Source organism: Bufo gargarizans, chromosome 8, assembly GCF_014858855.1.
Source record: "Bufo gargarizans isolate SCDJY-AF-19 chromosome 8, ASM1485885v1, whole genome shotgun sequence".
Taxonomy (NCBI): Eukaryota; Metazoa; Chordata; class Amphibia; order Anura; family Bufonidae; genus Bufo; species Bufo gargarizans.
The window spans coordinates 172,787,382-172,805,726 of record NC_058087.1 but is presented as its reverse complement, the minus strand read 5'-3'; positions in this window follow the sequence as shown (position 1 = coordinate 172,805,726).

The window sequence follows — 18,345 nt, the reverse complement described above, 5'->3', positions numbered from 1 at the left end:
CCCCAGATCAAATCCCCATATGAGACCCCAATATCAGACCTAAAATAACTAAATAGGCTTACCTCCCCAGATGGTGCGCTGTACTCACAGGTCCGTGGCCCTCTCCAGGCCCATGCTGCACTATGAGCTGACATTGCACAGCGTCAGGTTATACAGGTCCTTCTAAAAAAATTGCATATTGTGATAAAGTTCATTATTTTCTGTAATGTACTGATAAACATTAGACTTTCATATATTTTAGATTCATTACACACAACTGAAGTAGTTCAAGCCTTTTATTGTTTTAATATTGATGATTTTGGCATACAGCTCATGAAAACCCAAAATTCCTATCTAAAAAAATTAGCATATTTCATCCGACCAATAAAAGAAAAGGGTTTTTAATACAAAAAAAGTCAACCTTCAAATAATTATGTTCAGTTCTGCACTCAATACTTGGTAGGGAATCCTTTTGCAGAAATGACGGCTTCAATGCGGCGTGGCATGGAGGCAGTGGCGTACCGCCCATAGAGGCAGACCACGCCACTGCTATGGGGCCCGCGGCACTGGGGGGCCCGTAGCGCAGATAAGGCCCCGCCCACTGATGACCTGCAGCCGGCTATGCGGCTGCTTTTCTCCCCAGGGCCCCCCCCCCATGTTTAGCTGAATCGCCTCCCAGAGGCGCGGCTAAGTCCTCAACACCCGCCCCCCTCCTCAGCGCTGCGCTCTGAAACACCCGATCCTCCTCTCGTCGGCGTCCCAAATCCCGCGCAGGCGCAGTGCCGGCGATTGCCTGCGCCTGCGCTCTGATAATACGGCTGAGGGCAACAGCTTCAACATCGTCACTGGGCATGCGCCGAGCCCAGTGACGATGTTGAAGCTGTTGCCCTCAGCCGTATTATCAGAGCGCAGGCAATCGCCGGCACTGCGCCTGCGCGGGATTTGGGACGCCGACGAGAGGAGGATCGGGTGTTTGCAGAGCGCGGCGCTGAGGAGGGGGGCGGGTGTTGAGGACTTAGCCGCGCCTCTGGGAGGCGATTCAGCTAAATGATGGAGGCGTTAGTAGTTTTCATATTTAGGCGGGCACGGCACTAATCAGAGGGGCACCGTTCCTGGGCACCGTGGAGAAAGAAAAACGCCCCTCTGGGCTCCAGTCCTTACAGCAAGAATCGATTTTTAGAAGAAAGGACAAGACTGACATGGAAAAGAAGAACACAGATGGAAAAAAGGTACTTTATTAAACATGGATCCATGAGTACCTTTTTTCCATCTGTCTTTGGATTGTGAGTCTTGTCATTTCTTCAAAAAATCGATTCTTATGATATGTAAATGACGCTGTAAGGAGCCCAGAGGGGCGTTATTCTTTCTCCACTGTGCCCAGGAACGCCCCTCTGAAGTGCCGTGCCCGGCTAAATTTGAAAACTAATAACGCCTCCAAGTTCATCTAAATCGCCTCCCAAATCCGATCCTCCTCTCGCCGGCATCCCAAATCCTGCGCAGGCGCAGTGCCGGCGATTGCCTGCGCTATGATAAGATGACTGACGGCACTGCGCCTGCGCGGGATTTGGGATGCCGGCGAGAGGAGGATCGGGGTGTTTGCCGCAGAGCGCGGCACTGAGGAGGGGGGTGTTGAGCACTTAGCCGCGCCTCTGGGAGGCGATTTAGATGAACTTGGAGGCGTTATTAGTTTTCAAACTTAGCCGGGCACGGCACTTCAGAGGGGCGTTCCTGGGCACCGTGGAGAAAGAATAACGCCCCTCTGGGCTCCTTACAGCGTCATTTACATATCATAAGAATTGATTTTTTGAAGACATGACAAGACTCACAATCAAAAGAACAAGACAGATGGAAAACAGGTACTCTGTTAAACATGGATTCATAAAAAAAAAATTGGGGGTAAATTGCTAGTGACAGATTCCCTTTAAGGCTACTTTCACACTTGCGTTCAGAGCGGATCCGTCTGGTGTCTGCACAGACGGATCCGCACCTATAATGCAAACGCTTAGATCCGTTCAGAACGGATCCGTTTGCATTAACATGAACAAAAAAAAAAAAACAATTTTTTTTTTTGTTCATGATAGTGCAAACGGATCCGTTTTGACTTTACATTGAAAGTCAATGGGGGACGGATCCGTTTGAAAATTGAGCCATACTGTGTCAACTTCAAACGGATCCGTCCCCATTGACTTACATTGTAAGTCTGAACGGATCCGTTTGCCTCCGCACGGCCAGGCGGACACCCGAACGCTGCAAGCAGCGTTCAAGTGTCCGCCTGCTGAGCGGAGGACAGACGGAGCCATACTGATGCATTCTGAGCGGATCCGCATCCACTCAGAATGCATTAGGGCTGGACGGATCCGTTCGGTGCCGCTTGTGAGAGCCTTCAAACAGAACTCACAAGCGGAGACCCGAACGCAAGTGTGAAAGTAGCCTAACATGGCACCCCAAATAAGGAGACCTGCAGGCTGCAGCAGATATCCCATGTGACAGGTCACCCCCAGGAAACCCCTAACAGTTTCTGTAGGTCATGTATAAATTTATTTAATGGGGGTGTGGCATGGGAGGAGCAAAGTCAGGAAGTGGGAGGGGCCATGGTGGGTAGTGGGCGGGGTTAAGGGGCCCAATTCAGATTTTTGCTATGGGGCCCAGTGATTCCTATGTACGCCTCTGCATGGAGGCAATCAGCCTGTGGCACTGCTGAGGTGTTATGGAGGCCCAGGATGCTTCGATAGCGGCCTTAAGCTCATCCAGAGTGTTGGGTCTTGCGTCTCTCAACTTTCTCTTCCCAATATCCCACAGATCCTCTGTGGGGTTCAGGTCAGGAGAGTTGGCAGGCCAATTGAGCACAGTAATACCATGGTCAGTAAACCATTTACCAGTGGTTTTGGCACTGTGAGCAGGTACCAGGTCGTGCTGAAAAATGAAATCTTCATCTCCATAAAGCTTTTCAGCAGATGGAAGCATGAAGTGCTCCAAAATCTCCTGATAGCGGCTGCATTGACCCTGCCCTTGATAAAACACAGTGGACCAACACCAGCAGCTGACATGGCACCCCAGACCATCACTGACTGTGGGTACTTGACACTGGACTTCAGGCATTTTGGCATTTCCCTCTCCCCAGTCTTCCTCCAGACTCTGGCACCTTGATTTCCGAATGACATGCAACAGTCCAGTGCTGCTTCTCTGTAGCCCAGGTCAGGCGCTTCTGCCGCTGTTTCTGGTTCAAAAGTGGCTTGACCTGGGGAATGCGGCACCTGTAGCCCATTTCCTGCACACGCCTGTACACGGTGGCTCTGGATGTTTCTACTCCAGACTCAGTCCACTGCTTCCGCAGGTCCCCAAAGGTCTGGAATCGGTCCTTCTCCACAATCTTCCTCAGGGTCCGATCACCTCTTCTCGTTGTGCAGCGTTTTCTGCCACACTTTTTCCTTCCCACAGACTTCCCACTGAGGTGCCTTGATACAGCACTCTGGGAACAGCCTATTCATTCAGAAATGTCTTTCTGTGTCTTACCCTCTTGCTTGAGGGTGTCAATGATGGCCTTCTGGACAGCAGTCAGGTCGGCAGTCTTACCCATGATTGCGGTTTTGAGTAATGAACCAGGCTGGGAGTTTTTAAAAGCCTCAGGAATCTTTTGCAGGTGTTTAGAGTTAATTAGTTGATTCAGATGATTAGGTTAATAGCTCGTTTAGAGAACCTTTTCATGATATGCTAATTTTTTAGATAGGAATTTTGGGTTGAACTAGGCTTGAACTACTTCAGTTGTGTGTAATGAATCTAAAATATATGAAAGTCTAATCAGTACATTACAGAAAATAATGAACTTTATCACAATATGCTAATTTTTTGAGAAGGACCTGTAGTGTGTGCACTATGTCCTTACGCGGTACACAGTCGGGAGAGTGTAGTGCTGACCCAGAGAAGAGCAGGGAGCGGTGAGTACAGCCAGCGCTAGCAGTGCTACAGTCTCCACTCCCCGTGCCTCCTGTATACTCATAAGCACATCCATGTTGTTGTCATTAGACGCACTGCCATTTTCCCCACACTTTTATAAGGCAAAAAATACAGTAACTTTTGTGCAGTGTCGGACTGAAGTCCCTTGGGCCTGCCAGAAGAAATGATTTTGAGGGTCCACCCTCTATTTATATAGGACCTTAAGGGCCCTGATTTACAAGCGGTCAATTATTGACAGAGCTTGGGACCAGAGGATCCTGTGGTGCTCTGGTGGGCCAGTCCGACCCTGCTTTTGTGGGTTTTCATTTCAGGAGTAGTATGAATATGAACTTTTATTCTGTCAGATTCTGCTCCTGCAAGTGCCCAGAGGGTGGAGCTTCACTGTGAAGTGCTCTCTGCATTGGGCTGCTTCACAGCCTTTCCCCCTGCTCTGCACAACAGCTGTAGAGGTCTACTGGTTGGATGCTACAGTTGTCACTCGGAGCAGAGGGGAGGGGCTGTAAAGGAGTTCAATGCAGAGTGCACTTTACAGTAAAAGCTCTGCCTCCTGGGCACTTGCAGGAGCAGAAACTGGCAGAATAAAAGTTCATATATTAGTTCTCCTGATAAAGCTCCACAAAAAGTATGGGGCACATAGATATCCCTGTGCTGGAGGTGGATCGCCGAAGTTATGTAGAGGTGCCGACCTCCACATAACGTCAGCGTTTCCACCGCCGATTTTAAATGTAAGACAGCTAAACTAGATGCAGAAAATGATGAATGAGATGGGCCTCCTGGCCCATCCCCTTCCCTACCCATGCCACCCCTCCGTTTTTAGCCCTGGTGTGAGCGGGGAAGAAGTCGCAGATTCTGCCGCAACATGGCGTGCGACAGAATATGCACCAAAAAGTGGCATATATCTGTTCGTAAATGACCCCCTATGTTTTTGCTGCTTTACCCATCCCTTACCCTGGTGAATTAAAACAATTGTCAGCAGTTATGACCATACTACCGCGGGGATGGGCCTCGTCATAAATTAGGCGCATCCTCCGCCAGCGCAGGGGAAGCAAAAACTGGTGTAAAAAGTTGGTCTTTCTTAATGACCCCCATTTTCTTTGCCCCATCTTGCAGAACACAGCCTGTTACCCATATTTTACTTTACCTATTTATTTTGACCCCTAATGCCACATGTATGTTTATGGTTGGGGGAGGGACAATATTTTGGATTGCAGTGATACAAATGTAACATTGTCCCTTTTGTTGTTGCCATGCTTTATGTCCTATACATAGATGAATGTTCTTTTTAGTAACATTACAGCCATATTCATGACTTTGTATTGCCACCTCCCCTCCCCCTCTTCCCAGGCTTCCCTGCTGCTTTATCCACTGAGTCCTATAAGCAGACTACATATTAGAGTATTGCTATTTACCTTGCTTTTTGATACCTGCTTTGACATATTTTTTTTTGGTGCTTAGATTAATTTTCATTTCCTTTCTGCCGTATGCACACGCCTAGTTTAAATTTTCAACTGTCACCACTCGCCAACCATATGTTCTGTTAGAAGCTGTGGCAGTTATAAGGAAAGAGCTGCAGCAGAAAGGACACGCCCCCTGAGAAAGGAAACACCCCTGAGCTGCCTGCCTGAAATAAATCAGTTGAAGCAATGAATGGGGAGATCTCTGTATCCATGTGAGGAACAGGGCTGGTTCTAGCTTTGTTAGAAAGGTTACCGTCATGTACTAGATCAGGGATGCTCAACCTGCGGCCCTCCAGCTGTTGCAAAACTACAACTCCCAGCATGCCCTAATAGCTGTAGACTATCCAGGCATGCTGGGAGTTGTAGCTTTGCAACGGCTGGAGGGCCGCAGGTTGGGCATGCCTGTACTAGATGATGTCTGATTTTCATTGCATAACCTCTTTAACCACCTCCCGACCGCTGTACGCAGATATACGTCCGGGAGGTGGTTGCTTTACTCCTCCTGGACGCATATACGCGTCATCTCGCGAGACGCGAGATTTCCTGTGAACGCGCGCACACAGGCGCGCGCGCTCACAGGAACGGAAGGTAAGCAAGTGGATCTCCAGCCTGCCAGCGGCGATCGCTCGCTGGCAGGCTGGAGATCCGAATTTTTTAACCCCTAACAGGTATATTAGACGCTGTTTTCATAACAGCGTCTAATATACCTCCTACCTGGTCCTCTGGTGGTCCCTTTTGTTAGGATCGACCACCAGAGGACTCAGGTAGGTCAGTACAGTCGCACCAAACACCACACTACACTACACCCCCCCCCGTCACTTATTAACCCCTTATAAACCCCTGATCACCCATGATCACCCCATATAAACTCCCTGATCACCCCCCTGTCATTGATCACCGCCCTGTCATTGATCACCCCCCTGTCAGGCTCCGTTCAGACGTCCGTATGATTTTTACGGATCCACGGATACATGGATCGGATCCGCAAAAAGCATACGGACGTCTGAATGGAGCCTTACAGGGGGGTGATCAATGACAGGCGGGTGATCACCCATATACACTCCCTGATCACCCCCTGTCATTGATCACCCCCCTGTCATTGATCACCCCCCTGTAAGGCTCCATTCAGACGTCCGCATGATTTTTACGGATCCATGGATACATGGATCGGATCCGCAAAACACATGCGGACGTCTGAATGGAGCCTTACAGGGGGTGATCAATGACAGGCGGGTGATCACCCATATACACTCCCTGATCACCCCCCTGTCATTGATCACCCCCCTGTAAGGCTCCATTCAGACGTCCGCATGTGTTTTGTGGATCCTATCCATGGATCCGTAAAAATCATGCGGATGTCTGAATGGAGCCTTACAGGGGGGGTGATCAGTGACAGGGGGGTGATCACCCTGATCACCCCCTGTCATTGATAACCCCCCTGTAAGGCTCTATTCAGACGTCCGCATGTGTTTTGTGGATCCGATCCATGTATCCATGGATCCGTAAAAAATCATGCGGATGTCTGAATGGAGCCTTACAGGGGGGGTGATCAGTGACAGGGGGGTGATCACCCTGATCACCCTGATCACCCCCTGTCATTGATAACCCCCCTGTAAGGCTCCATTCAGACGTCCGCATGTGTTTTGTGGATCCGATCCATGTATCCATGGATCCGTAAAAAATCATGCGGATGTCTGAATGGAGCCTTACAGGGGGGGTGATCAGTGACAGGGGGGTGATCACCCTGATCACCCTGATCACCCCCTGTCATTGATAACCCCCCTGTAAGGCTCCATTCAGACGTCCGCATGTGTTTTGTGGATCCGATCCATGTATCCATGGATCCGTAAAAAATCATGCGGATGTCTGAATGGAGCCTTACAGGGGGGGTGATCAGTGACAGGGGGGTGATCACCCTGATCACCCCCTGTCATTGATAACCCCCCTGTAAGGCTCCATTCAGACGTCCGCATGTGTTTTGTGGATCCGATCCATGTATCCATGGATCCGTAAAAATCATGCGGATGTCTGAATGGAGCCTTACAGGGGGGGTGATCAGTAACAGGGGGGTGATCACCCTGATCACCCCCTGTCATTGATAACCCCCCTGTAAGGCTCCATTCAGACGTCCGCATGTGTTTTGCGGATCCGATCCATGGATCCGTAAAAATTATACGGACGTCTGAATGGAGCCTTACAGGGGGGTGATCAATGACAGGGGGGTGATCAGGGAGTCTATATGGGTGATCACCCCCCTGTCATTGATCACCCCCCTGTCATTGATCACCCCCCTGTCATTGATCACCCCCCTGTCATTGATCACCCCCCCCTGGTAAGGCTCCATTCAGACATTTTTTTTGGCACAAGTTAGCGGAAATTTTTTGTTTGTTTTTGTTTTTTCTTACAAAGTCTCATATTCTACTAACTTGTGTCAAAAAATAAAATCTCACATGAACTCACCATACCCCTCACGGAATCCAAATGCGTAAACATTTTTAGACATTTATATTCCAGACTTCTTCTCACGCTTTAGGGCCCCTAAAAAGCCAGGGCAGTATAAATACCCCACATGTGACCCCATTTTGGAAAGAAGACACCCCAAGGTATTCCGTGAGGGGCATATTGAGTCCATGAAAGATTGAAATTTTTGTCCTAAGTTAGCGGAAAGTGAGACTTTGTGAGAAAAAAACAAAAAAAAACCAATATCTGCTAACTTATGCAAAAAAAATAAAAAATTCTAGGAACTCGCCATGCCCCTCATTGAATACCTTGGGGTGTCTTCTTTCCAAAGTGGGGTCACATGTGGGGTATTTATACTGCCCTGGCTTTTTAGGGGCCCGAAAGTGTGAGAAGAAGTCTGGGATCCAAATGTCTAAAAATGCCCTCCTAAAAGGAATTTGGGCCCCTTTGCGCATCTAGGCTGCAAAAAAGTGTCACACATGTGGTATCGCCGTACTCAGGAGAAGTTGGGGAATGTGTTTTGGGGTGTTATTTTACATATACCCATGCTGGGTGAGAAAAATATCTTGGTCAAATGCCAACTTTGTATAAAAAAATGGGAAAAGTTGTCTTTTGCCAAGATATTTCTCTCACCCAGCATGGGTATATGTAAAATGACCCCCCAAAACACATTCCCCAACTTCTCCTGAGTACGGCGATACCACATGTGTGACACTTTTTTGCAGCCAAGGTGGGCAAAGGGGCACACATTCCAAAGTGCACCTTTCGGATTTCGCAGGCCATTTTTTACACATTTTGATTGCAAGGTACTTCTCACACATTTGGGCCCCTAAATTGCCAGGGCAGTATAACTACGCCACAAGTGACCCCATTTTGGAAAGAAGACACCCCAAGGTATTCCGTGAGGGGCACGGGGAGTTCCTAGAATTTTTTATTTTTTGTCACAAGTTAGCGGAAAATGATGATTTTTCTTTTTTTTTTATTTTTTCCTTACAAAGTCTCATATTCCACTAACTTGCGACAAAAAATAAAAAATTCTAGGAACTCGCCATGCCCCTCACGGAATACCTTGGGGTGTCTTCTTTCCAAAATGGGGTCACTTGTGGCGTAGTTATACTGCCCTGGCAATTTAGGGGCCCAAATGTGTGAGAAGTACTTTGCAATCAAAATGTGTAAAAAATGACCGGTGAAATCCGAAAGGTGCACTTTGGAATATGTGCCCCTTTGCCCACCTTGGCATCAAAAAAGTGTCACACATCTGGTATCGCCGTACTCAGGAGAAGTTGGGGAATGTGTTTTGGGGTGTCATTTTACATATACCCATGCTGGGTGAGAGAAATATCTTGGCAAAAGACAACTTTTCCCATTTTTTTATACAAAGTTGGCATTTGACCAAGATATTTTTCTCACCCAGCATGGGTATATGTAAAATAACACCCCAAAACACATTCCCCAACTTCTCCTGAGTACGGCGATACCAGATGTGTGACACTTTTTTGATGCCAAGGTGGGCAAAGGGGCACATATTCCAAAGTGCACCTTTCGGATTTTACCGGCCATTTTTTACACATTTTGATTGCAAAGTACTTCTCACACATTTGGGCCCCTAAATTGCCAGGGCAGTATAACTACGCCACAAGTGACCCCATTTTGGAAAGAAGACACCCCAAGGTATTCCGTGAGGGGCATGGCGAGTTCCTAGAATTTTTTTTTTTTGTCGCAAGTTAGTGGAATATGAGACTTTGTAAGGAAAAAAGAGAAAAAAATAAAAATCATAATTTTCCGCTAACTTGTGACAAAAAATAAAAAATTCTAGGAACTCGCCATGCCCCTCACGGAATACCTTGGGGTGTTTTCTTTCCAAAATGGGGTCACTTGTGGCGTAGTTATACTGCCCTGGCAATTTAGGGGCCCAAATGTGTGAGAAGTACCTTGCAATCAAAATGTGTAAAAAATGGCCTGCAAAATCTGAAAGGTGCACTTTGGAATATGTGCCCCTTTGCCCACCTTGGCAGCAAAAAAGTGTGACACATCTGGTATCGCCGTACTCAGGAGAAGTTGGGGAATGTGTTTTGGGGTGTCATTTTACATATACCCATGCTGGATGAGAGAAATATCTTGGCAAAAGACAACTTTTCCCATTTTTTTATACAAAGTTGGCATTTGACCAAGATATTTTTCTCACCCAGCATGGGTATATGTAAAATGACACCCCTAAACACATTCCCCAACTTCTCCTGAGTACGGCGATACCAGATGTGTCACACTTTTTTGCTGCCAAGGTGGGCAAAGGGGCACATATTCCAAAGTGCACCTTTTGGATTTCACCGGTCATTTTTTACACATTTTGATTGCAAAGTTCTTCTCACACATTTGGGCCCCTAAATTGCCAGGGCAGTATAACTACCCCACAAGTGACCCCATTTTGGAAAGAAGACACCCCAAGGTATTCTGTGAGGGGCATGGTGAGTTCCTAGAATTTTTTATTTTTAGTCGCAAGTTGGTGGAATATGAGACTTTGTAAGAAAAAATAAAAAAAATAAAATCATCATCATTTTCCGCTAACTTGTGACAAAAAATAAAAAGTTCTATGAACTCACTATGCCCATCAGCGAATACCTTAGGGTGTCTACTTTCCGAAATGGGGTCATTTGTGGGGGTTTTCTACTGTTTGGGCATTGTAGAACCTCAGGAATCATGACAGGTGCTCAGAAAGTCAGAGCTGTTTCAAAAAGCGGAAATTCACATTTTTGTACCATAGTTTGTAAATGCTATAACTTTTACCCAAACCATTTTTTTTTTTTTGCCCAAACATTTTTTTTTTATCAAAGACATGTAGAACAATAAATTTGGCGAAAAATTTATATATGGATGTCGTTTTTTTTGCAAAATTTTACAGCTGAAAGTGAAAAATTTCACTTTTTTGCAAAAAAATCGTTACATTTTGATTAATAACAAAAAAAGTAAAAATGCCAGCAGCAATGAAATACCACCAAATGAAAGCTCCATTAGTGAGAAGAAAAGGAGGTAAAATTCATTTGTATGGTAAGTTGCATGACCGAGCGATAAACGGTGAAAGTAGTGTAGTGCCGAAGTGTAAAAAGTGCTCTGGTCATGAAGGGGGTTTCACCTAGCGGGGCTGAAGTGGTTAATTACAAAGGAAAAGATTTCCATTGCTTCAGCCGAAACCAGGGTACGTAGATGTACTGCTGATATGAAATGACGGGTAATACTGTTCCAATAGCATTAGTATCCCATGTAGGACAGGGCTGTGACACCAGTGGCCGACGTGCTGCCCACTAGCATACCTTTGATAAAAAAATGTACAGGGTGAGGCAAAAGTCTGGACACACCCTGCAATGTGTGAGTATTAATTGGGAGGGAGGCTGCATTATTTGGTGGAGGAAACATTTTTTGCCGCCATTTTGAATTCAGCTCAGGGGGTCATGTCATACATCCCTCTTCTCTAGAATGTACTCAGAAGCACCACTGGAAGTGTCAGTTTTGACCTATCTTTACCCGTTTAGGAGTTAAGTGAAGTCACCATAGAAACCAATCAGATTCCTCCTTTCATTTTTGACAGCTCCTTTGGAAAATGAAAGGTGGAATCCGATTGGTTGCTACGGGCAACTAAGCCAGTTCTACTTTACACTAGTTTGATAAATGACCCCAAAAGTGCTTTACATGACGTGTTCTATGTGTCCGCTACTCTGCCGGATGCGCATGGTTAAATGTATAATCCAGTCTTCACAGGGGCGTAGCTAAAGGCTCATGGGCCCTAGTGCAAGAGTTCAGCTTGCCCCCCCCCCCCTTTACTCTACTCAGCTCTGCTGCACCTAGCTTTTCTGCTGCCCGAGGCAAAAATTGAAATGGCCTCCCCCATGCCAAATTCTCAACCTAACGCCTTCCTTCCAGTCCTACTGTTAAAGGGGTTGTCCTCTTTTTACTACTGATGACCTATCCTCAGGATAAGTCATCAATATCAGATCGGCCAGGGTCCTCAGAACCCCAGATGATCAGCTGTTTGAAGAGAAGGCTGTGCTCATATGAGAGCTTCTTTCTCTGCTCTGTTCACCTGCTCGCCGTAGCATTTCCAGTGATGAGCAGGTAAACAGAGCAGAGAAGGCAGCGCTCATACAAAAAAAAAAGGACAACCCCTTTAAAGACATACTAGGAAAACATTACATACAGCGCTACAGAACATACAGGGTCATACAGCGCCACATATGTACCTCTTACATCCAGTGACGTCTCCTCTCTGATGTAGAGATTCTCTTTCCTCTTCTTCTCCTGTCAGACCAGACCGCCATGGTGACTTCTTTCAGCCGCGCCTCATCTCTCTGCAGAGTTTAACAAACAGACCTCTTACTTTCCTACTTTTCCATCATTCTCCCACCTTCTCAACACCCCATCCTGCCCCCCCCCCCCAATACTGTGTCCACTGTGCTCCCCAATACTTTCCTGCAGAAACAGTCCCCCTGAAAATACTGGTACCACACAGATAGTGCGTCAGTGCAAAAACACCCCTTTATATTGTGCGCTAGTACAAAAAAATACCCCCTTCCTTTCAGATCAGACCCCCATATAAAACTCTAAATAAAATCCCCCCATCTCAGACCAAATCCCCTTTAGACATCTATGTCAGACCCCATATAAGACCCCAATATCAGACCTCAGATAAGACCCCCATTAGACCTCCAGACCCCCATATCAGACCTCCAGACCCCCATATCAGACCTCCAGGCCCCCATATCACACCTCAGACCAGAGCCCCATTACACCTCAGACCAGACCTCCAGACCCCCATTGGACCTCCAGACTCCTACTAGACCTCCAGACCCCCATATCTGCCCCCCATTAGACTTCCAGACCCCCATATCTGACCCCCATTAGACCTCCAAACCCCCAATCAGACCCCCATTAGACCTCCAGACCCCCAATTAGGCCCCCATTAGACCTCCAGACTCCCAATCAGACCCCGATTAGACCTCCAGACCCCAAATCAGACCCCCCAATAGACCTCCAGACCCCCAATCAGACCTCCATAACCCTATTAGACCTCTTGACCCCCAGTCAGATCTCCAGACCCACCCCCAGTCAGACCTACAGACCAACATTAGACCTCATCAGACCCCCAGTCAGACCTCTCCAGACCCCCCAGTCAGACCTCCAGACTCCCCAGTCACACAGAGTTTTAAGTCTGCCTTTGCATTGTGTGCCTTCGCCAAATTTATGAACTGGTGCACCTTATTAACATATGTGACGTGAATGTAATTTGTTTTACACTTTTAGGTGTAAAAATAAAGCAGCGGGTGCCTGGCGTAGGCTGCGACTTTTTTTGCAACTTTTGCAAAAGTTGCACATAGTAAATGAGCCATAATCCAGGTCTTAGCTCACTTTTAGTTCTTAAACATAGACCACTGTGAAAAATAGCGAGGATCATGAAATGTCGCAGTACACCACAAAACTGATTTCATAAATGACCCCGTCTCTGTTTATGATAGTGTTCTTTTAATCTAAAATTGGATATTTCAGAAATACTGAGAATGAGAAAAATGCGATCACACGATGTTGTACTTTCCGGAACTTTCCAGCTGGCATGTTCTCTGCTTATTAACCACAAACATTTGTTAAATTATGCTAGTGGTTTACATTGGGTGCACACTTTGGCCCTAGGGGCCCAACCGCCACTCTGCTACATGCAATGTGACTATACTTTAATAATCTCTGTACTGTGACATCACTGTGTATATTATCCCTGTACTGTGACATCACTGTGCTTATTATCTCTGTACTGTGACATCACTGTGTTTATTATTACTGTACTGTGACATCACTATGTTTATTATCCCTGTACTGTGACATCACTGTGTTTATTATCTCTGTACTGTGACATCACTGTGTTTATTATCTCTGTACTGTGACATCACTCTGTTTATTATTACTGTACTGTGACATCACTATGTTTATTATCCCTGTACTGTGACATCACTGTATTTATTATCTCTGTACTGTGACATCACTATGTTTATTATCCCTGTACTGTGACATCACTGTGTTTATTATCTCTGTACTGTGACATCACTGTGTTTATTATCCCCGTACTGTGACATCACTGTGTTTATTATATCTGTACTGTGACATCACTGTGTTTATTATTCCTGTACTATGACATCACTGTGTTTATTATCCCTTCACTGTGACATCACTGTGTTTATTATCCCTGTACTGTGACATCACTGTGTTTATTATCCCTGCACTGTGACATCACTGTGTTTATTATCCCTGTACTGTGACATCACTGTGGTTATTATCTCTGTACTGTGACATCACTGTGTATATTATCCTTGCACTGTGACATCACTGTGTTTATTATCCCTGTACTGTGACATCACTGTGTTTATTATTCCTGTACTGGGACATCACTGTGTTTATTATCCCTGCACTGTGACATCACTGTGTTTATTATCCCTGTACTGTGACATCACTGTGTTTATTATCCTTGTACTGTGACATCACTGTGTATATTATCCCTGTACTATGACATCACTGTGTTTATTATCCCTGTACTGTGACATCACTGTGTATATTATCTGTGTACTGTGACATCACTGTGTATATTATCCCTGTACTGTGACATCACTGTGCTTATTATCCCTGTACTGTGACATCACTGTGTTTATTATCCCTGTGCTGTGACATCACTGTGCTTATTATCCCTGTACTGTGACATCACTGTGTTTACCATCCCTGTACTGTGACATCACTGTGTTTATTATCCCTGTACTGTGACATCACTGTGTTTATTATCCCTGTACTGTGACATCACTGTGTTTATTATCCCTGTACTGTGACATCACTGTGTTTATTATCCCTATACTGTGACATCACTGTGTTTATTATCCCTATACTGTGACATCACTGTGTTTATCATCCCTGTGACATCACTGTTTATCCCTATACTGTGACATCACTGTGTTTATCATCCCTGTACTGTGACATCACTGTGTTTATTATCCCTGCACTGTGACATCACTGTGTTTATTATCCCTGTAATGTGACATCACTGTGTTTATTATCTCTGTACTGTGACATCACTGTGTTTATTATCCCTGTAATGTGACATCACTGTGTTTATTATCTCTGTACTGTGACATCACTGTGTTTATCATCTCTGTACTGTGACATCACTGTGTTTATTATCCCTGTAATGTGACATCACTGTGTTTATTATCCCTGTAATGTGACATCACTGTGTTTATTATCCCTGTAATGTGACATCACTGTGTTTATTATCCCTATACTGTGACATCACTGTGTTTATTATCCCTGTACTGTGACATCACTGTGTTTATTATCTCTGTACTGTGACATCACTGTGTGTATTATCCCTGTAATGTGACATCACTGTGTTTATTATCTCTGTACTGTGACATCACTGTGTGCAATAATCCTTTGCTAAGACATCAAAGTGACATTTTAAGCCTGCGGAAGGCGGCATGCAAAAGTTTGGCCTCCCTTGGTCAAAATTACTCTTAAAGGGAGCAGTTAAACATGTTATTAAGATGAAATGATCTCCAAAAGGCATAAAGTTGAAATAAACTTTTCAACATTTTAAGCAGTATCAGTGTATTTTGGTTTACAATTTTAGAGTGGTAAAAAGGAAAGGAGTACCTTGCAAAAGTATAGGAACCCAAGGAGATTTGATCGCCCAGATAACTTTGACCGAGGTCTCAGATCTTAAATAAGTGCACATAATTTCATGAAAAGAACACCTCTCCAACCATTAAGCATGGAGGTCAATCAATGGCACGGGGAACATTTCACAGGTAGAGGGGAGAATGGAGTCAATGAAATTCCATCAATTTTTGGAAGCAAACATAACACCAACTGTAAAAAAACTAACATTGGAAAGAAGATGGCTTCTGCAAATGGATAATGATCTAAAACACACCTCAAAATCCACAATAGAGGACCTCAAAAGGCAAAGCTGAAGGTTTTACCATGGTCCTCACAGTCACCTGATCTGGACATCATTGAAAATCTGTGGGTAGACCTCAAATGAGTAGTGTATGCAAGACGGCCCAGGAATCTCACGGAACTGGAAGACTTCTGTAAGGTAGAAAGATGTAAATCCCTCAAACCAGGATTAAAAGACTCTTGGCTGGCTACAAAAAGCTTTCACAAGCTGTGATACTTGCCAAAGGAGGTGCTAATAGGTACTAACCATGTAGGGTGCCCAAAGTTTTGCTTCAGGTCCTTATTTTATTATTTTATGTAAACGAACGATGAAAATAAAAAAAATGTTTTTGCTTAAAATACAAATGGAATGTGTCATCTTTAACTTTATGCCTTTTGGAGATCATTTCATCTTCAACTTGTTTAACTGTTCAGAGTAACAGTAATTTAGTCCAGGGGTGCCCAAACTTTATGTACATGCTGTAAGTCCTAAAACATATGATAACATACACTTATTTGGTATTATCACACAGTGAGTATATATATATTCTTTATAATGATTGGTGTAGACCAAAAAACAACATAAAAACTGCAGCGGAATTGCATTGTTTTCTGCCAAAGTAAAAATTAAAAGAATCACAAAGTACAACATATTATGACTGCTGGAATTCAAAGAGGAAAAATAAAACAATTGTCCTGGTCCTTAAGGGGTTGCGTTCATTTTCAAGGGAAACTTGTACAGTTATGGCTCTAGTGAGTGACTCAGTTAAAAAAACATTCTGCTGGCTTACAGCATATCCTGCCCCATCTCCCCTCCTGTGAACCTGATGGATCTCAGCAGCATTTATTTTCTGTAGCCTCAGTTAGTACAAACACAAATGTCCCAGTTGTGACTTTCCTCCTCCCGGCACTAAGCATTTTGTGCATTATTATATTCTGTCAGTGTTTTGTGTTATGTATCGATGTTTTATGTAACTTATTGTTATTTTTTCACTGTTTTCAGGTATTTCAGTGTCATATCAATTACTAAATTCACAGGAAATTCCAAATCAAATTACTCATTTTAAGAACTGTATAGTCAACTATCAAAGCAATACCTACCATACAGGCAGACACAATAGGACCTTCGGAGAAAGGGTCTTCAGCTTAGCCCACTTCCCTTTTGCTACCAGGTGAGAGAACACTTGCAGGTGGCCCCGCCCCAGAGGAACTGTAGTATTCGCAAACAATAGGGTAGGCATTCAGCCCAAGGTTCAAATATAGGGTGTGAATGGGAAGCAAAGATTGTCCTGGGTGCGCAAATCTTGACACCATGATAGGGGACAATTTTGATCCTTGGTTACCAGGAGACACATCGATCATATGGTTATGATTAGCTGATATGAAAGGTGAAAATAGCAATACAATGAGAATCTGAAGAGGTGATGTAACTTTGTAGTTGTTCTTTGATTTTAATGGTTCTTGTCTGATCTCCAGAACTGATAGCAGCTAATGGGGTCCCCTGGGTAGTTTAAGCTTCCGTAATGGGCCACATGTAATGGGCCGTGTTTAGTACTTAAAGGCTATAGACACTTTCACCTAGACACCACTAGAACGCCCCAGACGAAGCTGAGCGAAACCCGGGTCGGGCACTACCATATGTTTTATGTGATTTCCAAGACTACGATCTTGTGTGATTAACACAATCCTGTATTGCCCGTTGGTTTAGAGAATCAGAAGCTGCGAAGGAGGAGATCAGAGGAAGCAGGAAGCATTGGAAGCAGCATCACTTGGTGTTACCTCTAGGATTTCTTTTACTGCAGCGCAGACCCTAAATTTCTTTTTTATATATTCTTTGGTATTGAAGGTATTTGGGACCTACTTAAATTAAGGGACTGCAGCTTATACTAGCACTCACCCCGAAACACAAGAACGTTTTTTTTGTACTTTTTTATACTCATAGTATTTTTTATGACTGCATTTTACTCATTTTGGCCTAAAAATCATTTTTTCTCAATAGTTTTTTATTAAAAATTTCTGAGATACAAGGGTTAAAAAGCAGTCTGTTTGTAAGCTGTCGCAGTCTGTTTTCTTTAAATCCCATCATCTGACGGCTCATGTGTAGCTCTTAAAGTGCTTCTGTCACCAGGATCAATCTTATTAAACCAGACATACTGCCTAGTAGGGCTCATCATGCTGATTAAAACGATATATTTCTTTTGTCTGTATGTTAAATAGCTGCAGAGATATCTGTGTTTTATTCATATGCAAATGAAAGTTCGAGCACCAGGAGGCGGGGCTGAAACCTTTGGCACTGCTTTGTAACACCTCCTATGCTCTGCACACTCCCCCTCCCTTTATTTGACGAGGCTAAACATGCTGACGCAGAGTTATGTCCTAGTATCTACATACCATATACTCAGTGCAGTTTCTAGGTAAAATTTCTCTCAGGGCGAGTGTCAAAAAAACTCCCCCCCCCCATCAAAACTGCTCGATGAAATCATATCAGAAGAGTACTTGCAACCGTCTCACCATATTTTTTTTTATTTTTTTATGC